Consider the following 11133-nt stretch of genomic DNA (forward strand, 5'->3'; position numbering starts at 1 on the left):
GAATTACGTTTTTATAGATTTATTTCGTCATCTGAATGATAAATGCTTATTTAAGACTAATTTCATATGGCATTATCTCTTGCTACGTTTCACTCGGTGCTATTCAAAACATAAAACAGTAGTTCTCTGCCCTACGATCGGTCATTACACAGAAACAGTTTAATGAATACTATTCTTTCCTCTCTTTCTTTCTCTTTATGTCGCGTTTCTCAATAAGTAATGTTTGTAATGATAACTTTTTTTTTATTTGGATGATATCACTTTTCACGGAGTTACACTGGAGTAATGGTTATCTGTATTATTTTTGCAAACAGTTTGTGTGTGAAAAATTGCGATGTTTAATACGTTAAATTTTTTACACATGGTGCGGATAATACGCACGGGACTTTAACTATGAATCTGTTTCACTGCGACAAATGTTGCGTTGAATTTTTGCATAGTTTTAAGCACTTTGGTTTCAGTGAACTCCTCAAATATTTGCGTGAAACTGCACATTACAAATTGTCGCGTGTTGTATCGTAACACTCTCGAGCGCAGCCGGAGTTCGCACGTCCTTTATAACAACAAAAGCAAGTACGCGACGCATTGGTCATCACAACCGTTCTTGACTCGAGTGAGTCGACATGTTAGACGTTATTTCCGGTCTCGTGAAATTAGATTCGCAGTGCGCGTAACGAGAAAAGTACGAGAGCACCATTTCCCGGGCACGTACCTAATGTCCTGGGCATTCTTTTATTGCGCTTTTGGTCTTTAAATACAAATATTTAAACTTTCATCATTGAATATGCATGTATATATTTTGTGTTGAGGGTTTAAATATTTGTGTTTAAAGACCAAAATACTAGGAATGTCTAGGATTAGTGTACGAGTATTGGTACTTTGCCTTACAGTGGCGTGATCGTCGTGTCGGAGACTTCTTCGTGAGCAACGAGAACAATACAAAATCAAAGAGGTGACTGTCGCGTTTAATCATGAGCTAATTTAAAAGTAGAAATACAAATAAAATATTCGTATTATCGATTCCGGATTTAAGATTTTTAGATTTCATTTTTTGCATTCTTAATTTTGGATTTCTTTGTTAAAGAGTTTAGGCCGAGCAATCTTTCTATTGTCGCAACTAATCAGTAAAATTATTCTGGATTTCAGATCTAGAGGAGCTTGGCCGATGACAGACACATCTGCGGAGAATCTGGATGGAGCCTTCAAGAACTTCATTTCGGTGAGTCAGAAAACTGGGAAAATCTGAGGTGATGGGTATATTTTCGCGATATTGTCGAGATCAGTGTGACTCGTCATGCTGGCAGATAGCTACATGGTTCATCTTACGCGCGTTTTTACGACGCAAAAGTGAGATTTTCGCAATTTTGCAAAGCACAAAATTTTCCAAGCACAAAAGAATGACAAAATCCTATTTTTGGGACCTTAAACGATTTTGCTCTCCGAATGAAACATAATTAGCTTCGACAAAGCCGATAATAACGCGTCGTGGTAACTTCCCCCGTCCGATATGACAAGGGGTCGTTAATAATCGGACTATGGGCCACTTGAAGATGACAGCAGGGCTGTGTGGAATTTGCATTATAGCCGTCCCCGATACACTAACGGCAGCTCGTCGCCGCGAAACTTTGCGGCGACACGAGATTGTTCTCAGATACGAAATTGACACCTCTTAGTCTAAATACCTCGTTCTCGATCGATCTGTCATAATTCTTCCACGCGGGCGAGCTCGAAATGCTCCTACGAGCTGGGCTGTCTAAAGTGAAATAAAAGTCGCGAAATAAAATTAATGCCGCGCTTACAGCTGCCAAGTGTAAAGAAATTCTTCAATTTTCGCGCGAAATCATTCGAACCAGAATCACTACCGAATTGATAATTATCTGCTATTGCTTGAAAACAAGCTGACGACTCTCTCCCTCTGAGCGATTTAAATGCTTTTCCCGAGGCACATTACGTGAAAAAGAAGCGTCTCCTCTCTTTATCTCCTTTCCTTCGATCTTCCGGCAAGGCGACGACGAGGACGTCGTGTTTTCGAGGATCGCCCTGGACACTCGCGCGCGAGTATTCGGTACGCGTCGCGGCAGATTTTTGGAAAAATGCACGGAGAAAGCGGCGCATCGCTGATGACGGCAGTCACGAGAGCCGCGGTGCGTGAAATTGAATTTTAGGTCGCTCGACTCGCTCTCGCGCACATTCGCGGCTCTCCGGTGTTAACCCTCCTCCTCCCTCCGCCTCTTTCCTCGTCGATCCTTTTCATACTCTTGCACCGCGTCCCGGTGCATACACACACACGTACAGATCCACCTCTGCGTTGCGAAACGAAAGGTCGGCGAAAGCGGGATACGCGAGCGTTTAATCTAAAATTACCAGATCCTTTGAAGCTCAGGACGTTTCTCTGCCTTCTTCTTCGCGCGTCGAGGCAATTTCGCGGTTTCTGTCGAAATTTCGTGAAATGACCGACCCGCTTCTCTTCCTTTCTCTTCCATCCTTCCTCCTCTCTCTCCTTGCCTGTCTGCTGCCCCTCTCTCTCTATTCTATTCTCTTTCTCTCTCTTGATCTCTTCCTCTAGCCTATGTACATGTCTCTTCCATCCGGAATCCTTCGCAACTAGGTCGGTCGCGGTAATATTACGAATAATGAAGTTATGAAAGCAAAGACGATATCATTAGATAAAGAGAACGGGGGTGACGATAGATACGAGTTTGCCCCTCGAGTTAAATTACCGGAAATTGACGCTGAAACGTCTGATTAATAAGCAGTTTTAATGTTTCCCGGTGAACTGTGAGTGATTCGCGAAACGAGCCAATTAGTTAGCGCCCCTTCTCACGCCCGAGCGCGAGTCGTCGGTTGAGATTCTTCCGGTGAAAACAAGAATCGTAATTCCGGGACGTTACACCGTGTCTCGTCGTGATCGAGTTGTAATTTCGATGACTTTGACGAACCTAACCTCGTAATTTTCGGCTGAAGGGGGACAGGACGAAGAAACGGAAAGGGGTCGGCAAGATCACGAGCTGAGAGAGCGCGAATTTCGCGCGACCCTTCTGTTACTTTATGGAACGGCGTCCGCGCCGATTTGACTTCGCGACGAGCACTCGACAATTAAGTGACAGGCGACAGCAACTCCCGAAAACGAGCTTCGTACTCGACCCTTAAATGGCAACGCCGCTCCATCACAACCCTGCGAAGTGTAGCTCCGCGAAAGGGAGGCGTGGGGAGGATTTGTCGTGCGAATGTGGCGCGAGGATCTCTGTGAGCTCTCTTCGAGCATTTTGCAGAAAAATGTGTCCACTCTCTCTCTTTTTTTCTCTCTTTCTCTTTCTCTCTCTCTCTCTCTTTCTCTCTCTCTCTATCTCTACTTTTCTCGCGCGCGCATGCGATATACCGACATACTAATAAAGATGTTTATTAGACGGAACAGCGGAAGAGAAAGAGGAGACGCGCGCGCGAGCTGGCAGGATCGTAAGCAGTCTGTGTATGTGTGTGTGTGTGTTAGCAGTTAAGAGTTAAATCAAATTTATTGATTCGCGAGCGAGAGGTTCACGCTGACCAACTTGGAGGTGAAAACTATCTTTCCCTTCTCTTTCTTCCTCTTCTTCCTCCTCGCTCCTCTCCCTCTCTCTCTCTCTTTCTCTCCCACTCACTCCCCGCATTTCCCTTCCACGTATTAGCCGGAAATCGGCCTCGCAGGAATCTCCAAAAATGCAGGACACAAAGATGTGTGGAGGTCGGCGTCGTCGAGGACGACGTCGGCGACGGTGGCCTGTTTTATGCGGACGCTGTGTGTTGGGAGACTTGTGAGATCAATACGTACTCTAGCCTCTCCTCTCACTCTCTTTCTCTCTCTCTCTCGCTTTCTCGCTCTCTCTCGCCGCCCCCGCAGCCTCTCTCGGCCACCCTGTCGTCGCTCCCGAGAGAACCCGCCACGACCGAAACCCGACCGGTCCCCCGACCCTGGTTCCTCCGACCCACCTTCCACCACTCTTTCGCCCTCGCCGAGCCCGTTTCTCCGCCGCCGCCCCCTGTCGCCGCACCCTCTCGCTACCCTTAAGCCGCCGCCTTCTCCTTCGCCATCTCTCGGCTACAGCATCCCTTTTCGCTTTCTCCCTGCCTCTCTGTCGCGTCACGCGCGCGATACGCGCCTATCCTTTCTCTGCGACCGAGGAGATTCTTTCGTTGGGATTTATTGCCGTTATTATTTTAGTGCCCGGCGAGTGATTCGCGTCGAGAGAGGGAGAGAGAGAGAGAGAGAGAGAGAGAGAGAGAGAGAGAGAACGAACGGGCTCGCTCGCTCATCGTCGTCGTCATTCCCGTTGTAAAACGCGCACCCCTTTCGGGCTAGCGAGCGAGTGAACGAACGGAGATGCGAGAGCCGCAGGAAGGGAAGGTAATCCGAGACTCGGCGACTTGAGCCCGTGGCGGAAGGTGTTTTCGAGGGTGTCGGGAGTGATAGCGAAAAAATGGTGGAGCCGACGGAGAGTCGGAAGGGCCTGGTTTCGGTCTCCGGGAGATATCGGGGGCGTTTAACCCTCGGCGCCGGAAGATGTATCTTCCTCCCCACACCTTCGCGCCGTCTCCGATTTCCTCTCGCGCGCCAAAGTCCGCCAAGCGGAACGCGAGCATCTCGTCTTCTCTTTCTCTTTTCCTATCTCTCTCCGTCCCTTTCTCTCTCTCTCCCCGTCTCTCTCCTCCCATTATTCTCTATTACTGCACTCATACGTAGCCTCGACGGCAACCCCTTGTTATTTGTTTCTACTCGTCCTTTCGCATTTCTCGTCTCGTCTCGACTTGCTTCCATCAGCGTCGGTTAATCTTAAGGGTAGTTTGGCTCTTGGAGCGCTGTTCGCTCTTCTCTCCAGCTGAGGGCGAAACTGAGTACGGAGGCTGTCGGAAGCGTTGTCGGAAGGGTGGAACGCATTATAAGAATCGGAAATCGAACGTCATGCTTCGACTATGGTCGATAAAAGAATCGCCGCTTGATTTCAGTTAAAGAAACGTCAAATATTATGCAAAGTGTGTCGATGATTGCGACAATAACGGTAACTTAGGCAAAGAGAGAGAAGATCAAGCCAATTTGACCGAGTTGTTGAACTGTCTCAAAGACTGTCCAATAATCTTGCTACTAAAGTGCTATTAAAGTCAGAAATCTAACGTCGCGCTTCGAATATTATCGACCAAAATTCAGTGGTTGATTTCAACGAAAGAGATGTCAGATATTTTGCAACATGTCTCAGTGGTTGTGACGATGGCGGCAGCAAGAGACGATCGAGCGGATTCGATTGAGTTGTTAAACTGATCCCTAATTATCCTAGTTATCCGATAATTATCGAAATAATATTGACAAATGTGCGAGAGAGTGTGTCGCGGACAATCTGTGCTTCTCCGTTACCAATGAGTCACTTAATTTCCATTCGCGCGCGTTATCACTCGAGCCGTAGTTCGCTTACTATTACATAAGCGTCCGCCTTTATTTGTATACTTCCCCTTGCGCTCCTTCCACACGTCTGCGCGCTATTTCGGTCTATCGACCCGGCAATTCATTAAAGTTCCGCACCGTTGGTCGATCAAATCTGCGGTTTTAGTGTCGCGCCAGTTCGAATTCACTCGGAGCGGAACGAGAAGCGCGCTCGTGCCCCGACGGAGCGCATTTTATGTCCGAGCACGAAGTCGACGACGTCTCCTCGCCCTCTCCCGCTGTATTTACGAAGAACCAGCGCGGTTTTACGTGACCACGCTCGATGATGAAGACGGCGAGCGCGATTTTTTGAAACGCAGTCAACAACTTTGACAACCAACCGCGACCGCCGCGTAACTACAAGCAATACCTCTGTTTTCGGCGATCATTGGCGTCTTAAAACTTAAAACTGAACTCAGAACGGTCGGTTTTTAGAGGAGATGGAGCGAGAAAGACAGAGAGAGAGAGAGAGAGAGAAAAAGAAAAAGAGAAAAAGACAGTTGAGCGTTCCTTTATGCGCGAAAAATGAGAAACGAGCTTTTTGGGAGCTTTTCGAGCGGGAAGGATGCGACGGTACTTGGCGCGATAATGCAAAGCGTATAGCAGACGCGAATCTTAATCTACTTATTTACCGGATTCAGCAGATTCACGAGAAGCTTCCGCTCTTTAATCGCTCGCGATTCAGGCGGCACCGGGCCCGAGGGAACTCTAGATTTGCACGAGACGTGAATCAATTCGCGGACATTCCAAAGAATTACCGTGGTTCGCGCGAAAAACGCGTTACGAAATCACCACGTAATTTCAGTTAACTCTTTGCGGCATGATGAGTCGCTCAGCGATTATTTTCTTCGTCACTTTTTTTGTTCAGTTTTTAGCTATTTTAACGAATTTCTTGATGTTAAGTATCGATTTTTTGTTTTCGTAAAAGTCTCTAATCTATGAACAAGTATAAAAAGAAGTAGACAGCCATAAAATTTTATTTACATAATTATTTTGCATAATTTGCATAATTAAATAAACATAATAAAAATTCTTGTTATTTATGAAAAAAAATACTTTTTTACTACACTATTATCAATATCGAAACAGCAATTTAGATACATCTTTAGAACACTCCAAAATATATTTTTTTAATTTTGTCAAGTTTTTTACTATGTTTTTTATTATAAATTAATAATTTTTTAAAAATATTGAAAAACTATTATTTTTCAATGTAAATCAAAATAACTAGTTTTAATATCTCTTATAATGCGGTCTTGTTGATTTTTTAGGATATTGAGTTCCAATCTGAGATCAGAATTTTAAAATTTTTTAAAAGACTTATTTAGTATGAAGCAATATGACCGCGAAAAATTTCTGAGTACGAAGTTTCAATAAAATCGGTCTAATACAAAAATTCGTGACAAATTCGTGATTTGCAAAGAGTTAAAGAAATATCAAATATTAGACAAGATTAGACATGTTTGGAGGATTGCGACGACGGCAGTGACTTCAGCAAAGAGAGAAGATCAAGTCAATTTGATTGAATTAAATTACGTCAAAAACATTTTATTAGAATTAAAAATCGAAAACTATTATTATAATCGAAAGTCCACCTTCGACTATTGTCGACAAAAAGCCGCCGCGTAATTTGAAATTTGAAAGAAATGTCGAATATTGTGCAAAATATTTGAATGATTATAACGATGATAACAACTTAAGCAAAGAGAGAAAATCAAGTCAATTTGACTGAGAGTTGTTGAACTGACCCAGAGATTTTCTAATATCCTTGGGATATTAGAGAATCCTTTGTATATTCTCTCGCACCACTGGTCTCGTACGTTCAACCTATCTCACTTGCGAACGTAGGCGATAAAGCGCTCCGCAACTGCAACTTTTTCATCGAGGAATTCCCGCGATGCGCGTAACGACCTTCTAATGGGGGTGGCGCCTTTCAAAAACGCGTGCGACCGGCGCGCTAAGCGCTTTCTCGACGAAACCATAACCATTCGGCCGGCGCACTCTCGGGATGAATTTTTCGCGAAAGGACGTACCACGCGAACGATAGAACATAAAATCTGGAGGCGTTGTGATCCGAGAGAGTGCAAGAAAATGAACAAAAATGCTGATTTATTTCCCACCCTCGCGCAAACACGTCGCGTTCTTCCCCGCGAGCTCGCGAAGAAGCGGAAGGATCGAAAGTGAGCGAAAGAAACAAATAATTGTGGAAGTAAAAAAAAGAAATAGATTGGAAAGGTAAAGAGGGTTCGAGGTTTCTCTATTCGTTCAAAAAAAAAAAAAAAAAAATGAATCACATCCTGTAATCCTGCATCATTCACTCTATAACAACGCGGAACACGAGTGCGCAAGAGAATGAAGCGCGCTTCTTATTATGTATTTTATTCACCGCGATGTCCTCGACCCCCCGGGACAGTTGAAAACGGGGGCTCGCCTGTGATTCCTCTTGAATAAAAAGCGTCCATTTGTAAGTTGGAGTTATCCGCGCCAGCCCCACCACCGGCCCTTCTGCGAGGAATAGCATGGTCATAAAGCTGTCGTCGTAAAACGAGTTAAAGCGACGCACCGCCGAAGACAATGTAGATTAGGAGACGGTTTACGCGAGAGCGCATGATGTCCCGGCATTTTCATAACGGCTGCGAGCGGTCGACGGCTCACGGGCGATAATGGCTGGACGTGATTAAAATTTCAGGAGTTACGGGCTTACGAATCGTGCATTAGGATGTATCCGATGGGAGATTCGCGAGAGAACAATGCGGGGGTTATTAATTGTTAGCGCGGCTTTTGCCCCTCTTCTCGCGCGCCGAGCGCCGTTACAGGCGGAATGCAAATTGTTCGGATGCGCCGTGGGACAGAGAGCACCGCGAACTTCGTCCAGTAGTTGCTCCCACCGTGGTATTTTGCGTTTCGCATCGTGAGAGAGGCCGAGAGAGAAAGAGAGAGAGAGAGAGAGAGAGACGCGTGTATACGATAAATATGTGAGAGACGCGCTGCGAAAAGCGGATCTTGCAAAATTGACACGCGCGACCCTGGAAATCTCAATTAAATACGGAGGTAGAAAAGAAGAAGGAAGGGGAAAGGAAAAAAGTTCAATGAAGCGCGCTTCCCAAATTTTTCATAGCAAAAAAAAGAATTGTTCACTATCTATACGCCGTACAACGTCGTATACGTTTAAAAAGGTTGAAAGATTTAGACCTGTGTATTAATAGTTCTTATACTTGGTTTATCTCACTGGTGGAATACTCAGATCCGAATTTCAAGTTACGTCAGAGTTTTTCATCTGAATTGTGGAATATTCGTGACATTCAATTGAAAAAAGCTCACATCTGATTCTAAATTCAGATCTGAGCATCTTACCTGAGACATGTTTCAAGTAATGACTATTAATACGAATCTTTTGATATAACTTTAAATTTACGAGAGACACAGCGTAATTTAATCCTCTATAGTGCGATTTATTTGCTTTTAAAACGATGACACGAAAACGTCACAAACATTGATCGTTGGATACAAATTTTGACTTTTTAATTATTAATTATCTTCTACAGTAAACATTCTGGTGGAAAAAATAGAAGACTATAACCACGAAAAACAGACTGTTTGATGGCAATATTATTGTTTTTAAGTCATAATAATATGTACAGCGGTGGGCAAACAAAATCAGACTCTAAAAAAATATAGATATATAGCTGCATAATTTTCTTTTTAAAGACGAATTGTGAAGCAAAGTGAGTTTGTTAAGAATTCGTTAAGACTTGCACTCTGTATAAATCGAAATATTATCTAACTGCTTGTGCAGTTAGAAAAAGATTGATCGTTCGCGAGAGTTGAAATGCTTGAAACTAAAGTGGACTTTTTTTATAAGTATTTCTTGAGGTTAACGTGCTGCTTTTAATTTCTTTCAAATTAAAATTAATGAAAGACTGCTATGACATTAAAGACCAATATACAGACATTATTTCAAAATTATTGATCGTTTAGTTTGGAAAGTACGGCGGCGGAAAGTCCATTATTTATAGCAATGCTCGAGATACAATCTCGAGATATCTCTTTCCATTATATCCGTGCGTCTCTATTCGATCAACTGATGAAAACCTCTGATATAACTTGAAATTTTCTCAATCTCCTCGTGATTTTTGCGATTCACACGTCGTCGCTTCACGATCGCAACCATCCTCGCTCTCGTCGTCGGCAGGATGCGACGCATCCCGGTGAATTTAATAAGCGACTGCGTCCTGTTTGCGCAACGTCGAATTGAAACTGCCAAATTACAGTTCATGCGGAATTACGATTCACGCGCGCGCGCACGAGTTGCCTCGAACTAGGCTGCGGAGAGGACGAGAGCGAACGAGCACGGGAGTATCCGGTTGCACCAGCTCCTCGCCGATACTCGAGACCTTAATCTGTATCCTAGAAATACAGTCGGCCCGTCCCTTGTCGCATAACCGGCGACGCAGAAGACGACTACGAGACGAGTTTCTCACGCTCCGCTCTCGCCACCCTTTCTCTCCTGCTCTTCTTCTTCTCCTTCTCTACCTCGATTTTCCATCGTCGCGAGTTTTCCACCGTGCGCGCGGAAAAGCGCAGCTCCCGCTCGATATTTCGCGGGAGTTCGCGCGTGTGTACTTTGTCGTATCTGTTTCTTTTTTTTTCTACTCTCTCTTCTTACTCCTTTAAGTTAACTGGTCCAAAAACATTGCTTATCATTTCCTGGGTATGAGCGCGACTCACTCTTACCCGAATCGCTCTTCCTCGACATGGAGGAAGAAATCGACTAAAGTTGAACAGCACAATCGATGACGAGGACGTGAGAATGAACGATCGGTCCTCGCAGTTTTGTGCGAACGGTGTCGAAACCCGAAATGCCCGACTGTTCTTTCACATGTAGAATTTCTAACGCGGCGGTGCGTGTGACACGAAGAGAACGAATGTAACATAAGGTAAAAGTACTAATATCCAAACACTAATAATACTAGTATTTCTAACATTCTGATTGATTTGGTCTTCAAATACGAATATTTAAACTTCTAATATAGAAAATGTATGTCCATATATTAAATATATACATTTATTCTATGTTAAAGGTTTAAATAGAAAGTAATTAAAAACTAAAACATTAAGGATATCCAGAGTTAGATATCAATGTTATTAGTGTCCATACAGAAAAAACGGTATGGTTGGCTCACACATCAGACTGGCTGTGCCAACCAGATTCAGTAATAAAATACAGAATAACTCTATAGTTGCTGCAACGACAGAACAATTAGTAGAACAGTTATGCAAGAATGACCCAACGTCAACCGCACAGATTTTCATCACTCTAAAGTGTCACCACAATTAGAGTGACGCAACTATATTACTCACAACAAAATACTTCTGGCTATGTGTATCATATCTTTTTTTCCGGACAGGCATTGGTACTTTCACCTTAATCCTAGGAAGACCGATGATTGATCCAACTTGCCGTTAGCGAGTCCGGCGTCGGCAAGTAAACAATTAATAAAGTAATTAGCATCATTCGGCGCTTGTTGCGCCTTCACATATCTCCAAGTCGATCGAAAGTTTTCGTGGCTGTGTTCTACATCCTTCTCGATCTTGTATCCTCTTTTTTTCGTCCCATAATACTCCCTCTATACTTCTTCCAATCTCTCTTCTTCCCCCTTCTCTCTCTCTCTCTCTCTCTCTCT

This window comes from Odontomachus brunneus, unplaced genomic scaffold (assembly GCF_010583005.1).
Source record: "Odontomachus brunneus isolate Ranch 3 - 2012 unplaced genomic scaffold, Obru_v1 Obru_scaffold_005, whole genome shotgun sequence".
Classification (NCBI taxonomy): Eukaryota; Metazoa; Arthropoda; class Insecta; order Hymenoptera; family Formicidae; genus Odontomachus; species Odontomachus brunneus.